At 42.4% G+C, this 15,464-nt stretch overlaps 1 long non-coding RNA gene across 2 annotated transcripts; it reads left to right on the top strand.

The window, feature by feature from the left end:
• The first annotated feature begins 574 nt into the window (after window positions 1–574).
• Window positions 575–10,039, top strand: LOC140694910 (uncharacterized). Of its 2 annotated transcripts, none has more exons than XR_012070575.1 (3): window positions 575–645; window positions 8,466–8,515; window positions 9,794–10,011. It is a non-coding gene; the product is annotated as an uncharacterized lncRNA (long non-coding RNA). The 2 variants fall into 2 exon arrangements; XR_012070574.1 differs by lacking the exon at window positions 8,466–8,515 and adding an exon at window positions 7,372–7,515 and having other exon boundaries at window positions 583–645; window positions 9,794–10,039.
• Window positions 10,040–15,464: the final 5,425 nt, after the last annotated feature.

Below are 15,464 nucleotides of genomic sequence, written 5' to 3'. Positions count from 1 at the left end.
TTTCACGGGTACTTACCTAGTAAACATTGGCCATAATCTTCACGCAATTTGCTTGGTAGTTTTATTGACCCCAGCTTTGAGATGAGGTCATTGAAGCTGGGGAGTTTGCTGCATGCCCGTGATTACCTTGCAAATACCCCCACTGGTCTTTCAACCTAGACTGGTGTGGCTGTCATGCCCCATCCCTGTGAATGGCATCGTGTAGCTTCTCCCAAGTGGCCCAAATGACTGACATTGATATGCTTAATTCGTAGGAAATGGTATGTGGCAATAAGAGAAAAAGGTAGTAAGAAATTGTTTGGAAAACAAGAAAAAAACCTATTCTTCCCCAGCTGGGGGAGCGTCACCTGTATCACCCACCCTAATCACTGCCTGTCACCTCCTCCCTGAGGATCCTGTGTTCAGAAGCCACTCTGAGCCTTGGGAGAACATTTTTCCTCATGACACTTTTGACTAGAACCCGCGACATCTCTGTCCCTGGTTAACACTCTCTTCAAAGCCGTTTAAATTTTTTGCAGGTTCCTCCACTCTGATGTTAGAATACCCTGTATAACTTCTTGATGCAGCTCCTTAGTGAAGATCTTGTGATGGAAACCTAGCCAAAACTGGGATGTATGCACATAGTGACTGCAACTTCAGCACATTGTGAGTTCATAATCAGAGGGGTGGGTGACTCAGGAAAGGCTTTTTTAAGGTAACAAGGGGAAAGTGAAAGGACGCTTGCTGTGTGAGAAAGAAACATCTCGGTCACAGCCAGCAAGACACCTGTGTTCATGATGGGGTGTGGCGAGTGCAGAGTTCTCACAAAGAAAGAAGTGATGTGATGGGAGGGAGGACAGTTGGGTAATTTATTGGGGAGGAAAAAAGTGGGCTGAACATTTCCTGGTTGAACAAGAGGATTGTGACATGACGTGCTTGTATTTTGGAGAGAAGGGTTTTGTGGGGACAGGCCTAGGAGTACGCTGTATGGCTGGGGAGTCAGCACAACAGAGAAACACAGAGAACCTGGCAGACCCCAAGGCCCAAGCTGGGGGAGAGGCTGCCCGCAAATTGGAACCCTGGAAGCTGGTTCTGTCCCTTAGCTGGGACCTCAGACGTCACTTCACAGCCCAGTCCTGTTGATACAAGAATAAAAAACGTTGGGCATGAGAAGGGCTGTGTCCCAGGCTTTCGTTGAGCCCCTGGGATGTGCCCCACCAGATTTTGTTCTTTGACTTCATGCAGTAAAGAATTCAAGAGCAAGCCAGTGTTGAGTAAAGGTATATATATTCAGACAGATACATTGAAATGCAAGAGAAACGTCACGAGGTGTGGGGGCTTCATGCACAGATTAGAAGTAGGTACACACCCCACAGACAGAAGGTCTGTCTTCTCCAAAGAGGGACAGAGAGTGGTGACCGCGAGGTGGCGCTGTGTTGCTTGTTTTCTTGGGCTTGGTGGTTTCATATGCTAATAAGTAGAAGGACCAGCCTTAGGGCAAGGGGCTAGGATTCCCTGGGAGTTGGCCATTTCCCACCCTTTGACCTTTTGTGGCTATCATTGGGACTGCCATGGTGCCTGGGGCATGTTATTCACCAGGTTACTATTACAATGGATGTTTACTGAATCTCAAGATCTGCTAGAAGTTAAATCTCTTCATCCTGAGCCTCAAGGCCTATTGGGGGTTGAATCCTTCACCATTTTGATGTCAATTGCTGCGGCCTTCCTTGAATGGCTGTGCTCTTCCCCCTTCCATCCTGTATCACTGTGATGACACAAAGACAGCAAAGGCCGGGCCCTAACCGTGCTCCTGCATTTAACGGCAGGAGGTGTGGTGTGGGCTTATGATGACTCTGAGTGGTGAGAAGGATGTTTCAGATTTTCCCACGTGAGACATGGCGACTTACCAGCAGCCTCCCCAGATTTATCTCACGGGCATTATCGCTTGTGTTGTTATGGAAACAAAAGGCCAGCCAAGAAATAAGAATCACACAGAGGGTTGGAGTACTGAGATTTATTACGCTGGCGGGCTCAGAGGGGTTTCTTTTCCAAAGCTCTGAGCACCTCCAAGACGTGCACATGAGGTTTTATAGGGTTAATTACAAGTATGGGGCTAATACCCAATAAGGCTCAAACAACAAAAAGCAAGGAATCAGTACACTGAAGCTTATCAATTTGGAACAGATCACGTTACTGACAACTGTTGACCTTGGATTTTCGGGTTAGCTTATTAGCCCAGTAAACTGACACTAAACTTCAGATTTACCAGGTAGCCCAGCAAAACTTAGATCAGGAAACCGACACTTATCACACTTTGATTTGTGACTTAGCTTGTTAGGCCAGCTGTGGTTTTCCTTCAGTGTCACTTATCTTTTGAATTTTTCTTTTTTTCTTTTGTTTAATATTTAATCCAAATTTAATATCAGGGTTCTTTGGGAAAGAAATTTCTCTTTTTCTTTTCTTTGGTGATCTTTTAGGGGGGCAGTTAATTAGATGTATTTACCTGTTAGTGGAAGCCCTGGGGCTTCAACCCAGGACCCCGTGCACGCTAAGCACACGCTCTACCACCCGCCCCATCATCTTTTCTTTTTGGTTTCGCTGCCAAGAATCCTACAGCTGAATTTCTAGTCAGCCTTAACACTTGCCCTGACTTCATGGAATCCATTTTTATGAGTTTACCTCCCCCTGGTTTCATTTAAGTATTGAATCTCCATTTTCTCTTCACTCTCCGTTTTGCATTTTTGTTGTTATGGTTGTTAAGCTGTGTTTAACAGAATTGTTTAAATTCTCTTTTAGCAAGAGGCTGAATGTAAATAAATATGTAAGCAAACAGCACAATTAAATGCTTTTATACATTCTGAGCTGTTTAGTAGTAACTTAAAAACCGAATTGAATATTAAAGTGATAACACTTTAAAAATATTTTTTAATTTTTCATAAAAATATAGCTGATTTAAAATATGATATTAGTTTCAGGTGTACAATAGATGCTCCATTTATAGTTACTGTAAAACATTGTCTGTATTCCCTGTGTTTAAGATACATCTCTCTAGCGTGTTTACATTACATGTTGCAGTTTGTATAAGAAAGTTGGGTAACGCAGAGTCTGGAACGTGGCTGTGTATGACTCAGGTTCACGCTCACCCTGCCTGTCAGAGCTCAGGCCTTCACTCCTTTCTGCAGGGGAGCGAGTGGAGGCAGCTCTCATCAGCGCTGTCACCACCCTCTGAGTGGCAGTGACAGCAGTGACTGTGTGTGGACGTGCAAATTGTTTTTCCAAGAGCTTTATATGCGTTTCTGCATTTAATAATTAAAGCCCTCCTGTGAGGAAGCGTTTTAAGTTTTTAATGCATAATACATTTTATTTTGATATTGATAGATTTCAAACCTCCGGAAAATTTACAGGAGTAGTACAATAAACGCTTAGATACAGTTCACCTTAAAGGGCACTATTTGGCTTTCTGTGTCTGGCTTATTTTAGCATAAAGTTTCAAGGTTCATCCATAATTGTAGCCTGAATCAGTACTTTATTCTTTTTGCTTGATAATATCCTTTTCCTTTTTTTTTCGTTTTTGGTCTATTTAAAAATATTTTCATTGAAGTCTTGTTAGTTTATAATTTTGTGTTAGTTTCTTGTGTACAGCACAACACTTCAGCTAAATAGGAACCTACCTGTATTCATTTTCATCCTCTTTTTAAACATAAGTTACTATAAGATATTAAATATATTCTCCTGTGCTATACAGTATAAACTTGCTGTTTATTCTTTACATACTCAGTATCTGCAAATCTTGAACTCCCAGTTTATTCCTTCCCACACCTTCTCCCCACTGGTAACCATAGTTTGGTTTCTATGTCTCTGTGTCTGTTTCTGTTGTGTAGATAGGTTTATTTTTTTGTTTCTTTCTATTTTTTTTTTTAGAGTCCACATGTGAGCAATCTCATATGGTATTTTCCTTTCTCTTTCTGGCTTACTTCACTTAGAATGACATTCTCCAGGTCCATTGATGTTGCTGCCAATGTCACTATTTTATTATTATTTTATGGCTGAATAGTAGTCTATTGGACAAATATGCTACAACCTCTTTATCCAGTCATCTCTCAGTGGACATTTCGGTTGCTTCCATGTCTTGATATTGTAAATAGTGCTGCTGTGTACATTGGGGTGTAGGTGTCTTTTTCAATTAGGGTTCCTTCTGGATATATGCCCAGGAGTGGAATTGATGGTTCATATGGGAGGTCAATTTTATGTCTTTAGAGGAACATGTATACACTTTTCCACAATGGCTCCACCAAACTGTATCCCCACCACAGTGTAGGTGTGTTCCCAATTCTCCGCAGACTTTCCAGTATTTATTGTCAGTGAACTTCTGAATGATGGCTATTCTGACTGGTGAGAGGTGATACTTGATTGCAGTTTTGATTTGCATTTCTCTGATAATGATATTGAATATTTTTTCATGTGGCTACTGGCCATTTGTACGTCTTCATTGGAGAAATGTTTCTTTAGGACTTCTGCCAATTTTTGAATTGAATTGTTTGTTTTTCTTTCTTATTAAGTGTAAAAACTGTTTACATATTCTGGGAATTAAGCCCCTAGCAGTTTCATTTATTGTAAATATTTTCTCCCATTCCATAGGTTGGTTGTCTTTTTGTTTTGCTTACTGTTTCCATAGCTGTGCAAAAGCTTGTAAGTTTAATTAGATCCCTCTTGTATATTTTTGGTTGTTTTTCTATTGCTTGAGTAGACTGCTCTAGGAAAACATTGCTGAGATGTATGTCAGATGTTTTGCCTATGGTTGCTTCTAAGAGGTTTATAGTGTCTTGTCTACATGTTTAAGTCTTTAACACATTTTGTATTCATTTTTGTATATTCTGTGAGGGAGTAGTCTAACTTCAATGATTTACATGCAGCTGTTAAGTTTTCCCTACACCATTTGCTGAAGAGGCTGTCTTTACTCCATTGTATTTTCTCACCTCCTTTGTCAAAGTTTCAATGACCAAAAGTTTGTGGGCCTATTCTTGGTAATTTTGTTTATCCGTTCATTGATGGATGGATATTGTTAGTAACTTTTGGCTACTCTGAATGATACTGCTATGAATATTGATGTGAAATTTTTTATGAGAATATGTTTTCATTCTGTTGGCTGTACATTTGCCCCGCCATATCTGTAGTTTCCACTACATGAATCCAGATGGTTGATTGTAAAGGGACTCGAACATCCTTGGATTATGGTATCCAGGGTGTGGGGTTCCTGAAACCAACCCCCCAAGGATATTGAGAGATGACTCTATATGTAGGAGTGGAATTGCTGAGACATATAACTCTAAGCTTTTGAGGAAATACCAGACTTCTCCAAAGAAGCTGCAACATTGTTCCTTTCCCCTGGCCGCATATGAGGTTTCTCTGCCTCCTGAACGACATTTGTTATTGTCCATGTTTTGGTTATAACCATCCTAGTGGGTGTAAAATGAGATCTCATTTTGTTTTTGACTTCCCTAGTGATGCTGAGCATCTTTTCATATGATTATTGGCCATTTGTATATCTATTTAAATTCGTGGTAAATGTAAAAATTGGGTGTATTTTTTTGTATTGTTCAGTTGTAAGCATTCGTTATATATCCTGGATACTACTCTCTTATTAGATACATGCTTTGCAAAATTTTTCTTCTATTCTGCACATTGTCTTTGACTATATTTTTTTAAACATTAAAACAATTTCTTTACAAGGGAGGTAGTTAGATGTAAAGATTTATTTTATTTTTTTGCAAAGCACGCACTCTCTGACTTGAGATACCCTTTTCCCCTGTCATTTCACTTTCTTGATGATGTCCTTTGTAAGAAAAAGGTTTTAGTTTTGATGAAGTCCAGTTTATCTGCTTTTTCCTTCTATCACTTGTGCTCTTGGTTTTGTATCTAGGAAACCAAAGCCTATCCTAGGCCCTCAAAGATTTATACTGTGTCTTCTTTTAGAAAGTTTATAAGTTTAATTCTTACATTTCTGTCTGTGATCTATTTTCAATTAATTTTATTTGTTATATAAAATATGGGTGTTCAGATTCCAGATTGATTGTTTTGCCTGCAGATAACCAGCTGTCCCTGAACCATTAGTTGAATAGACTATTCTTTCAATGGAGTGTTTTTGGCCCCCTAGTGGAAAAGTGTCTGTAAATGTAAGTTTTTCCCCGTGGGTTTTTATTGTGTCTTTTAGATTTATTTATCCAAACTTATGCCAGTATCATACTGACTTAGTACTATAGCATTTTAGTACACTTTAAAGTGAGTCCTCCAACTTTACTCTTCTTTTTCAAGGTTGTTTTTGCTGTCCTGGGCCCCTTGCACGTCCATGTGAATTTTGGGATCAGTTTTTCAATTTTGCATAGAAGTCAGCTGGAATTTTGATAGGGATTCCACTGAATATATAGTTCACTTTGAGGATTCTTAACATTTTTAATAATATTGTCAATCATTCCATGAAAATGGGATGTCTTCCATATATGTAGATCTTTTAAAATTTATTCTGGTGATACTTCAAAAAGTTCAATGTACAAATCTTGTAAATTTTTGTTAAATGTATCTCTCACTTTATTTTTAATGCTGTTGTAAATGGAAAGGCTGAATTTCTTATGGGTGGGACTATGTATCAATCTTCTTATTTGTAGAATTCCTTCACAACAAATACCCTTGGTATATATTTGCTACATAAATCTATCCACAACTATTCCCCGCCCCGTGTTATAAGAAACCAAGACCCAAGGTAAGCTACTTGAAAACACCTATGTGGAAGTGAGAAATGAGACCCTTGGGTGGGTCTTTGTGCAGATGATACTGAGAGCTTATTCTGAATGGCTTCTTCTTAATTACTTTTAAACAACCCTTTCAGTGTATTTAGTCAGATACATTAAGATTATGCCCTTTTGATGTGCGGAGTAGCTAAGACTATAATTTTCAAATAAATTCTAGTGAGAGTGTTGTACTTGAAACCTAATTTGCATCAATCTTTGAAGATTTATGTTTCAGGAGCTTTGACTAAAGAACAACTGTCTTTATTCTATAATGAGAACTAAATGCTCAAGCAACATGTAAGAGTTTGAGCAAACTGCCCCCGCCCCGTAGTGCTGGGTGGCTGCAGCTGTAACTGGAGTCAGCACTTACCTCTCCCAGTATGCTTGTGCTGATCTGCTCAAAGTGGTTCGTCCAACAGTTTGTCAGTAGTCTGTTGGACAAAGTCATAAAACATTGATTGAAGGTTGCTAGAATGCAATATATTCTTATTAATATTAAGTAAGCACATATTGAATGCTTACTGTATGATGGAATTGTCCCTCAGCCTCACATGAATATTATTTCTCTTGAAACCTCACATATTTCCTTGTTATTCTCACTTTACAGATAAGGAGACTGAGAATTAGGTCTTCTCTCTTTTGGGAGGAGCTCATTATTAATGATGGGCAGTTGTAAGGAAAAAGATATTGATTCATCATGAGAAAACATTTTTGTGAGAGTCAGCAATGAAGAAGATGAACACTGAAGAAGGTGATCATTGTTCGAGTGAGACAAGCCCTGGGTTGTGCGGAGTCAGCATCCCTGTCCTAGACACGGCACGTGTAGAGCTGCGTGGTGGGTGAGGCGGCGCGGCCGTGCAGGGAAAGCGGATGCTGGGGCCTTAGGCTGTGCTCAGGCCTGGTTGGGCTTTCTCCTAAGGGGAGTGAACCATCATTGACAGATTTTAAGTAGGAGAGTGGGGTGCTCTCATAGTTCATATTTGTCTTCTAGAATGTTTGGAAACATTTAGAAGGCTTGGCAGGAGATGATGTGATGAGTCAGAGTAGGGTGGCTGCGAGGTGTAGCAGTGTCCAATTTTCAAGTGGTTTTCAGGCCCAGGCTTGTGGCTTAGTAGCCGTGTCAGTTTGAAGGACGCACGCAAGGAAGTGAAACAATTTATCTAATCAATTGAAGCAGTGATGTACCCAATTCCCAGGACTATTGTGGAGATCCAGTGAGATACACTGTGCAGTGTGCAGCGTGGTCTCCAGCAGAGAGTCAGTGCTGAGTGAGTGCCAGTGAGTATCTGGTAGGTCAGTTGAGGGTAGTGGGACTCGGAGTCTGAGGATATCTGGTCCCTGAAGGAGGGGTCCATTCACATCTGTGAGTGATGGGCCTGAGTTGGGAGACGCAGGGAGACCTTACCCCCCGACCAGGGGCCCTGGTAAGGACGGCTATGGGAGGAACACCGTGAAGTCAGCTCTTTGCATGTGGAGTTGGAGCTGCCTTTGAGACAACTAACTGCAGTGTCACGAGCTTAAAGAGGAGATCTGGGCCCAGGTTGTGCATTTTCCTAAAATCTCAACTCCTAAGGACGCTGAAGTATTGATCACTGAACGTGAAGTCATACTTTAAAGGACAAACGAATAGTAGTATTATCCCTGTCATCAAAGCTCACGTCTATTTATTCATCACTCACTTTGCTAATTGTGTACTTACAGAGCTCACTTCACCGTCCTCCCGTGGGCTCAGGCTCCACAGAAAAGAGCTGGTGAGACTCCCTCTTTTCTAGAATAAGACACATTTAGCTTGTAGCCTTCTGTACCTCGCCAGACTTAGGATATTAGTTTGTTGGTTTAATTGTATTTTCTGTTGGCCATGTCCTGACAGGAGAGAAATTTTACCTCATGGTCATGTTTCAATTAGCTGTTACTGAGAATTGCTGATCTGATACATAGTGTATGTATTATATTAACTTTGTAGAGTAGTTATCATTTTTCTGTCTTTGCCCGTTAATTTGTTTGCCCCTTCAGTGTTCTATTCTTTTTGGGGCCTTATTTTTTTTTTAATTAAAAAATGTCTGTTAGCAGTTAAAAAAAAAAGCAAAAAAAAATGCAAATGAGAACTAAATTTAGAAAATGTCTAGTGTGTTTTCTGTCTCGGCAATGGAGGGTTCTAGAAACTCCTGAAAACCTTCATTACACAAGTTCCTTAAAACGCTGATTGAGAAATAAAACCTTCCTTCCTCATCTTTCAAGCTGCACAACTCATTGTCAAGAAAGTGAGGGAAAATTCTCAGAAGCCAAGACAAACGAGAAAGCAGGGTTTCTGAGAGATACGTGAGCGTTAGAAGCCGTGGTGTGCTGGTGGGCTCCTGAACTGATTTTCAGTTGCCTTGACAGGAGGGAAGCAGGTGAGCCCCAGACCTCTCACACTAGGAGTTGGATGGGTGATCATAAAATGGGCCAAGCCCTTCCTGAGAATCTTGCTTTACTAAAGGGTGAAATAGGAAAAAAAAATTCCTCAAGACAAGAAAGTAAGAAAAGTCAATTTTGGTGGAAGAGGGGAAAAATAACAAATCCAAATTAAGGATATAGTTTAAAGCTGTTCTGGCATGAGAGTGACCACAAACTCCTGGCAGAAAACCACAGCTACTCCTTGATTGATAAGTTGTGTTTTGAATGAATCAGTGAACAGCTATTCCGAAAAAGGCCTCCAGAGTCTTGTGGATCAAGATACTGGACAGCAAACACCTCTCTTCCAAGGTCTCATTCAAATAACCAGAAAGGTTTTAAAGGAAACTAACAATAATCTGAGTTGTATTTATTGACATTACTATATGCTAAGAATTCAGAGGTGACTATGGAGTTGTCTCCTCTTTTATGGACCTTATTTTCTCTTTGGGGAGAAAAATGACATAGTTGGGTATCTTGGTGGAGGGAGGTGTTAGTCTGTTGCAATTAGCCAGGAGAGGAGATTAAGAAAACAGTGAAGGGTGGGTGAACTTTTTAGCTGAGGACAGTCTTGTTCACTTGGCTTTTAATTGCAGGCTCAATGAGCTGTCACTGGAGGGAATAGATCTTACGGAAGATGGACATAGCTCAAGCCTCTTTGGAATGGACAAGTGAACCTGGAAAAAGACAGTCAAATCTGTGCAGACATTAAAGTTCACTTGAACGTGCTCCATCCCTGAGCCAAAGATAGGACAAATATGCAGCAATTCTTGAGGACAGAAGAGTGGTTTTTAAGGTTCTCCAAGAATGAATCCCATTGAACCGAGATGGCCAGTTGTCAAACTGAGACTTTGTTCTTTGGACGGTGTACCCAGCAAGGGTATTGGCCTTTTATATGTTTCCATTTGTCTTTAATACATGTCTGTTGATGAGGGCATGGGCACAAATCTTTGACACCTTGTCGAGGCGATTTTGGATACCTGCCTAGAAGCACGGGCACAGTTGCGGCTGCTTCATACATCTTGCAGCCCATCCCTTTCCCCGGCTCCGTGATCACGACAGAGTGGTTCCTTATTGACCTGTCCGTTTCCTCTGTGACATCATAACCCATGAAAAGACTGGAGGATATTAACTTGGCATTGTTAAATTCAAAGAAACAGATCAAATATGAAGTCAGATTTGTTCTTTCCTATTTCAGTAGTACCATGGAGACGGCAGTTTGGGCAGCTTTTTGTAGTGTCCTGGAGGCTTTCTCTCTCAGCTTCTGGGCGCCTCTGTTGAAAACACTTCATAGCTCTCTGGCCTGCTGGAAAAGCACTCTGCCTGTTTTACCCTGAAGATGTGTTCTGTTTATAAACTCATCTCTACTCCTTGGAAAACAACTCAAGAAAAACTCGGTTGGTTTTCCACCAGCCATGGGCAGGGGTGAGGTAAACCGTGTTATTATTTCATAAAATAATAGTAATAATAGTAATAGTAATATTAGTAGTAGTTGTAGTAATAGTAATAATAATAATAATAATAATAATATTAATAGAAGTCTTAAAACAGGACAGAGCACATTGGAGAGAGTCAAAAAATGCTTTCTGGCTTAAATCAAAAGTGATGACTAGTGATTCCATGGCTGCTGTATTTGCTAAGCTAATTACTCCTTTGCTCCATTACACATTTGTTTTATCTGAAAAAGAAATACAAGGAAATGGTTTAAAAAAAACTCAGAGAACAAAAATACACAAGTGAAAGATGTTTTCCCTCATCCTCTGTTCTTTCAGCCCTCTCTGGAGATGCCTCTTTTTACTATCCTTTGGGTGCTTTTCCAGATATGCTTTGCACATTCCCACCTATGTATGTAAATTCCTTTAAAATTTTAGTTATTTTTAACTTAAAGGGGTTTAAATCCTCAAGTGGCATCTGGCCGGGTAATATAACAGAACAAATCTGACTCCATATTAGATTTGTTCCTTTGAATTTAACCCTATTCTCTGTCACCTAGGCTTCATCTTGCTTGTAAAACAATGTTGCCTAGAGCCTGAAATAAACAGGAGACCCTATTCTGAAGGCTCTGACCTTTAAGGATATTTAACACTTTTTCATTCATTAAAAGATAGCAAATTGCAGAATAGAAAATAACGTTTCTTTTGTTGGAGGTTTACAGGGATCTGACCCACGCAGATAGCTGCAAGAAGAAAGAATTCTAACAAGAAGGAATTCCTACACTAAGAAGTTTGCACTAACCAAGCACATAGGAAAGGAGCCTGAATTGTGACTCGGGGAGATGGTTTTCCAGGACATTAGTTTGCCATCTAGGTCTACAGAAACTTGCTATTCCATGCCCCAACATCTGGTCTCCCAACTTATTGGCCTGTCCTGCACTGAGGAGAATTAATTTCGACTTGGTAACACTCCTATCTACCTAGAAAGCTGGGCACTGGAGCTGAGTGTTATGGAAACAGGCCAGCCAAGACAAAAGCACCAATCGGAGTGTTGGAGTACTCAGAATTATTATGCCGGTGGGCTCAGAGGGGCTTCGGCTCCGAAGTTTTGAGTACCTCCAAGACGTGCACACGAGGTTTTAAAGGCTTAGTTACAAGTAAGGGGGGATTAGCCAATAAGGCTCAAAGAACAAAAAGCAAGGAATAAGTACACTGGAGCTTATCAATTTGTAACAGATCACATTACTGACACTTGTTGAGCTTGGAATTACGAGTTAGGTTGTTAGGCCAATAAACTGACACTAAACTTCAGATTTACGAGATAGCCCAGCAGAATTTAGATCAGTAAACTGACACTTATCACACTTAGATTTGTGACTTAGCTTGTTAGCCCAGCTGGACTTTTCCTTCACATGAGGACAGCTCTCCCACACCCAGGGAACTACTGTGAGCCCTTGATGTTTCCACTAGGGTGGGGTATGGTTTACCCAGGAGGGATGGGGACTATGCACCAACACTCAGGCAGTCTGCTCTGTCTGGGGCTCTGATCTTGTACCATCCCGCTCCCCGCCAGCCCAACACCTGGGACAGTGGAGCTAAGGCAGAGATCCTGCCTGCCTGTTTCCCAGCGTGTAAAAGGGGAATATGTGCTCTTCCCAAGGTAGTTCTGAGCGACAACACCTGCGGGTGCTTGGTTCTCAGAGCAACAGAAAACCCAGCTCCGCGTGGGGGCAACGGGTGTGATCTCCCTAGGGTTTCTGCAGAAGCATCGGACGGAGGGTTGGATCACGGTGGTAAAATTGAGCTGCGGGGCTTGAAGGGTAACAGAAGGGTACAGAGGCAGGTCTGCCGCCTAGGGGTGCCCCAGAGGTAAAGCTTTTTTTCTCCAACTCCTCTAAGACCCTCCCTTCTCCAGATCCCTTCCTTCTCTCTGCTCATCCTGTCCATCTGTATCCCTCCAATTTTCCCGTCCTCTCCACCCGCTCCCATCTTCTCCCTCCCTCGCTGTCCCACCTTCTCTCACAGAACCCAGAGAGGATCGCTGGCCCTCCTGCGCATGCGCAGTCAGTGCCAAGTGGTCCGCTGGTTGGGAGCTCCATATCCGAGCCGGGGATCGGGCCCAAAGGCTTCTCAACTACGTCGCCCGGTAGGCCTTTGGTTCCTGCCTGGGGTCGGGGCCTCTGACTGTGGAAGTGCAAGGTGGGGGGCTCCTGGGAAAGGGGTCAGGCGGCTGCGGGAGGGCGGTCCGCCTGTCACAGACCCCAAGGGCGCTAGTCAGCCCGTGTTCAGATGAATTGCTCAGGCCAGACCCCTCTGCCAGCGCCACCTGCCCCGGCGTCCCGGCCACAGTGTCCAGGGCCTGGTGTGCACCTGCCATCTCTCACCCAGCCGGGATCCCCTCAGTCCGCGGCTGGCCCCCCTTCCCCTCTCCCTCCCCGCTAGTCCTCTCCTCCCGGGCTTCCTCTTCTCGTCCGGCGGCCCGTCCCCGCCCCTGGGCGGGCTGTGTCCCGGGCGGGCGGGGTCTGCGGACCCGGACGGGGGCGGGCGCCTGGGACTGTGGCTGGGCTGTCCTCCGAGCGAGGCTGCAGCCCGCGTCCCCCTCCCCGCTTTCCCTGCCCCGCGACCCCGGGGCTGCCCTGCTCTCCCTTTCCCGCTCCCTGAGGACCAGCTCTGTGGCGTGGGCGCTGCTACCTGGGCTGAAAGCCTCCGGCTCTATCGCCCAGCTTCTCCTGGTGGAGTCGGGAAAAGGGAGCGTCACTGCTAAGCGAGGTTCTGTCTCCCCCCTCCATGTTTCTGCCTCAGGTAAGTACCTTGAACACTTTCAGGTGTTATGATGGCGGTGCTTGTTGATGTCACGTGTTTTTATAGTGAGAGGGATTGCAGTGGTGAAAGCAGGGCTTGGTTCTGTTAAAAATGTGCTGAAGGCATGAGGCTGTGACATCCTCCTTCCTTCCCCTCTCCCAGGGTGAAAGGAGTGATCCTCGATTTTCAAAAGATAGTTACAGTCCCTAACTAGCCCAGCCCAGCTAGTGTGTGTTAACAGGAACAGCACCACCAGAGGCCTTGGAGACCAGGGATATTGCAGTCCTAAAGTGCTCCTGGCATAGTTTGGCTTGTTTAGGTTTTTTGTTTTTCTTAAATTGTGGGACAGACCTAGTGTATAAACTGAAAAATAATTGTCAAGAAATAATTTTCATAGGACAGTTTTATTGTGATATAGTTCACAAACCATGAATTCCATCCATTTAAATGGTACAATTCAGCAGCTTTTTGCATATTCACAGTGGTGCATCCATTATTATTCCAGAACGTTTTCATCACTTCAGAAAGAGCAGTGGAAATGAATGACCTATCCACCCCTCCCAAGTGGTGGTTCTAAAGAAATTTCTTGGCTATTCCTGACCATAAATTAACTTGTTATATTCCAAGAAAAATCTGGTAGGAATTCTAACCAGAATTGAAATGAATCTGTCTATCAAAACAGGAAGAATTTATAACTTTATGGCATAAACTTCTTCTACCCATGAATATATCTGGGACCCTATCTTTTCATCTGACCAGAGCCTGGCCCATGTGAAGTTCTCACTACTTTTTGGGCTTGTGAATGATGAGATTCTATACATGGTTAGTTGCAGCTGTAGCCTTTCACAGAAGAGAAAAGTAACCTCAGTGAAGCAAGTGACTCTCTGATGGTCAGAAAGAGTGACAGCCAGTGCTGGAGTGATCCAGTGGACTTGGTGTTTGCAGCTAGATTTCTCGACCACCTAAAGTTAAGGGGATTAGAGAGTTCTTTTATTTTTTCTTAATGGCGTTGCATTTATTTTTACTTATTTTTTAAAATTATTTTTTATTTAAGTGTAGTCAATTTACAGTGTTATTTTCAAGTGTGCAGCAGAGATTCAGTTATAAACATATGCATATGTATATATATATGTTTTAGATTGTTTTTAGTATAAATCACTACAAGAAATTGAATATAGTTCCCTGTGTTATATAGCAGGTCCTTGTCATTTATTTTATATTTACTAATTTGTATCTGTTAATCCCCCCTTTCCTGCCTGCTAAACACAGTTTGCATTCTGTGTCCATGTGTCCATTACTAGGAGCACCGTTTTTCCTAGTAATATATGCTCTTTTGCTGCTTTCAGTTTCAGTAATTCCATCTTATCTGTGGGCGCTTTTCTTCTGGTGGCCTTAATGTGGTTTGCACACGTGGTAATAGAGATCTGTATTTGGGAGAACCCCAGGCCTCGTGTAGTCCCTGGTACAGAGTGCCCACTGAATTGATGCTTGAACTGGGATAAAAGCACAGTAAATGTTGGAATTTCCACTATGGTTGAGAATTCTATAACCTCTTTTGACAAACTTAATATTGGCTGCACCCATTCTGGGTAATTTGGTGGAAATTCATGTTATGGTGGTGAAGAGACGGGGCCTTGTATGCTTCTTCTCTTTCTGTTTTCTAACACTCATTCTCCTGGGCCTTCCAGATCCTCCCCTAGAAGTGCCAGGTCTGGCTTGGTGCTGCACTGAGGCAATATTTGTTAATAAGGCCCTTTCCTCATCTCTTCTGAGCCTCCGGTTTTTTCTCTGCACAATGAGGGCTTAGACTAGATAACTACTTTTCAGTTTCTTTTAAAGCCATGTTTCCTTTGAGAAACAGAAAATGCAAATCTCTCCTCTCAAACCAACCCTTTAGATTTTGAAAAGTCCTCCAAGGAGTGACATAGCTCTTTGTGGAAAATGAATGTGATTGTGATTCCAGGTGACACAGAAAAGACTCTTCAGAGATTGATTGCAGGGAGAGGGCAGGAAAGGGGCAGTATGTCACACT

This window comes from Vicugna pacos, unplaced genomic scaffold (assembly GCF_048564905.1).
Source record: "Vicugna pacos unplaced genomic scaffold, VicPac4 scaffold_110, whole genome shotgun sequence".
Lineage (NCBI taxonomy): Eukaryota > Metazoa > Chordata > Mammalia > Artiodactyla > Camelidae > Vicugna > Vicugna pacos.
Note: the sequence above shows the minus strand (reverse complement) of the source record. Positions and strands in the feature narration are given on the sequence as shown.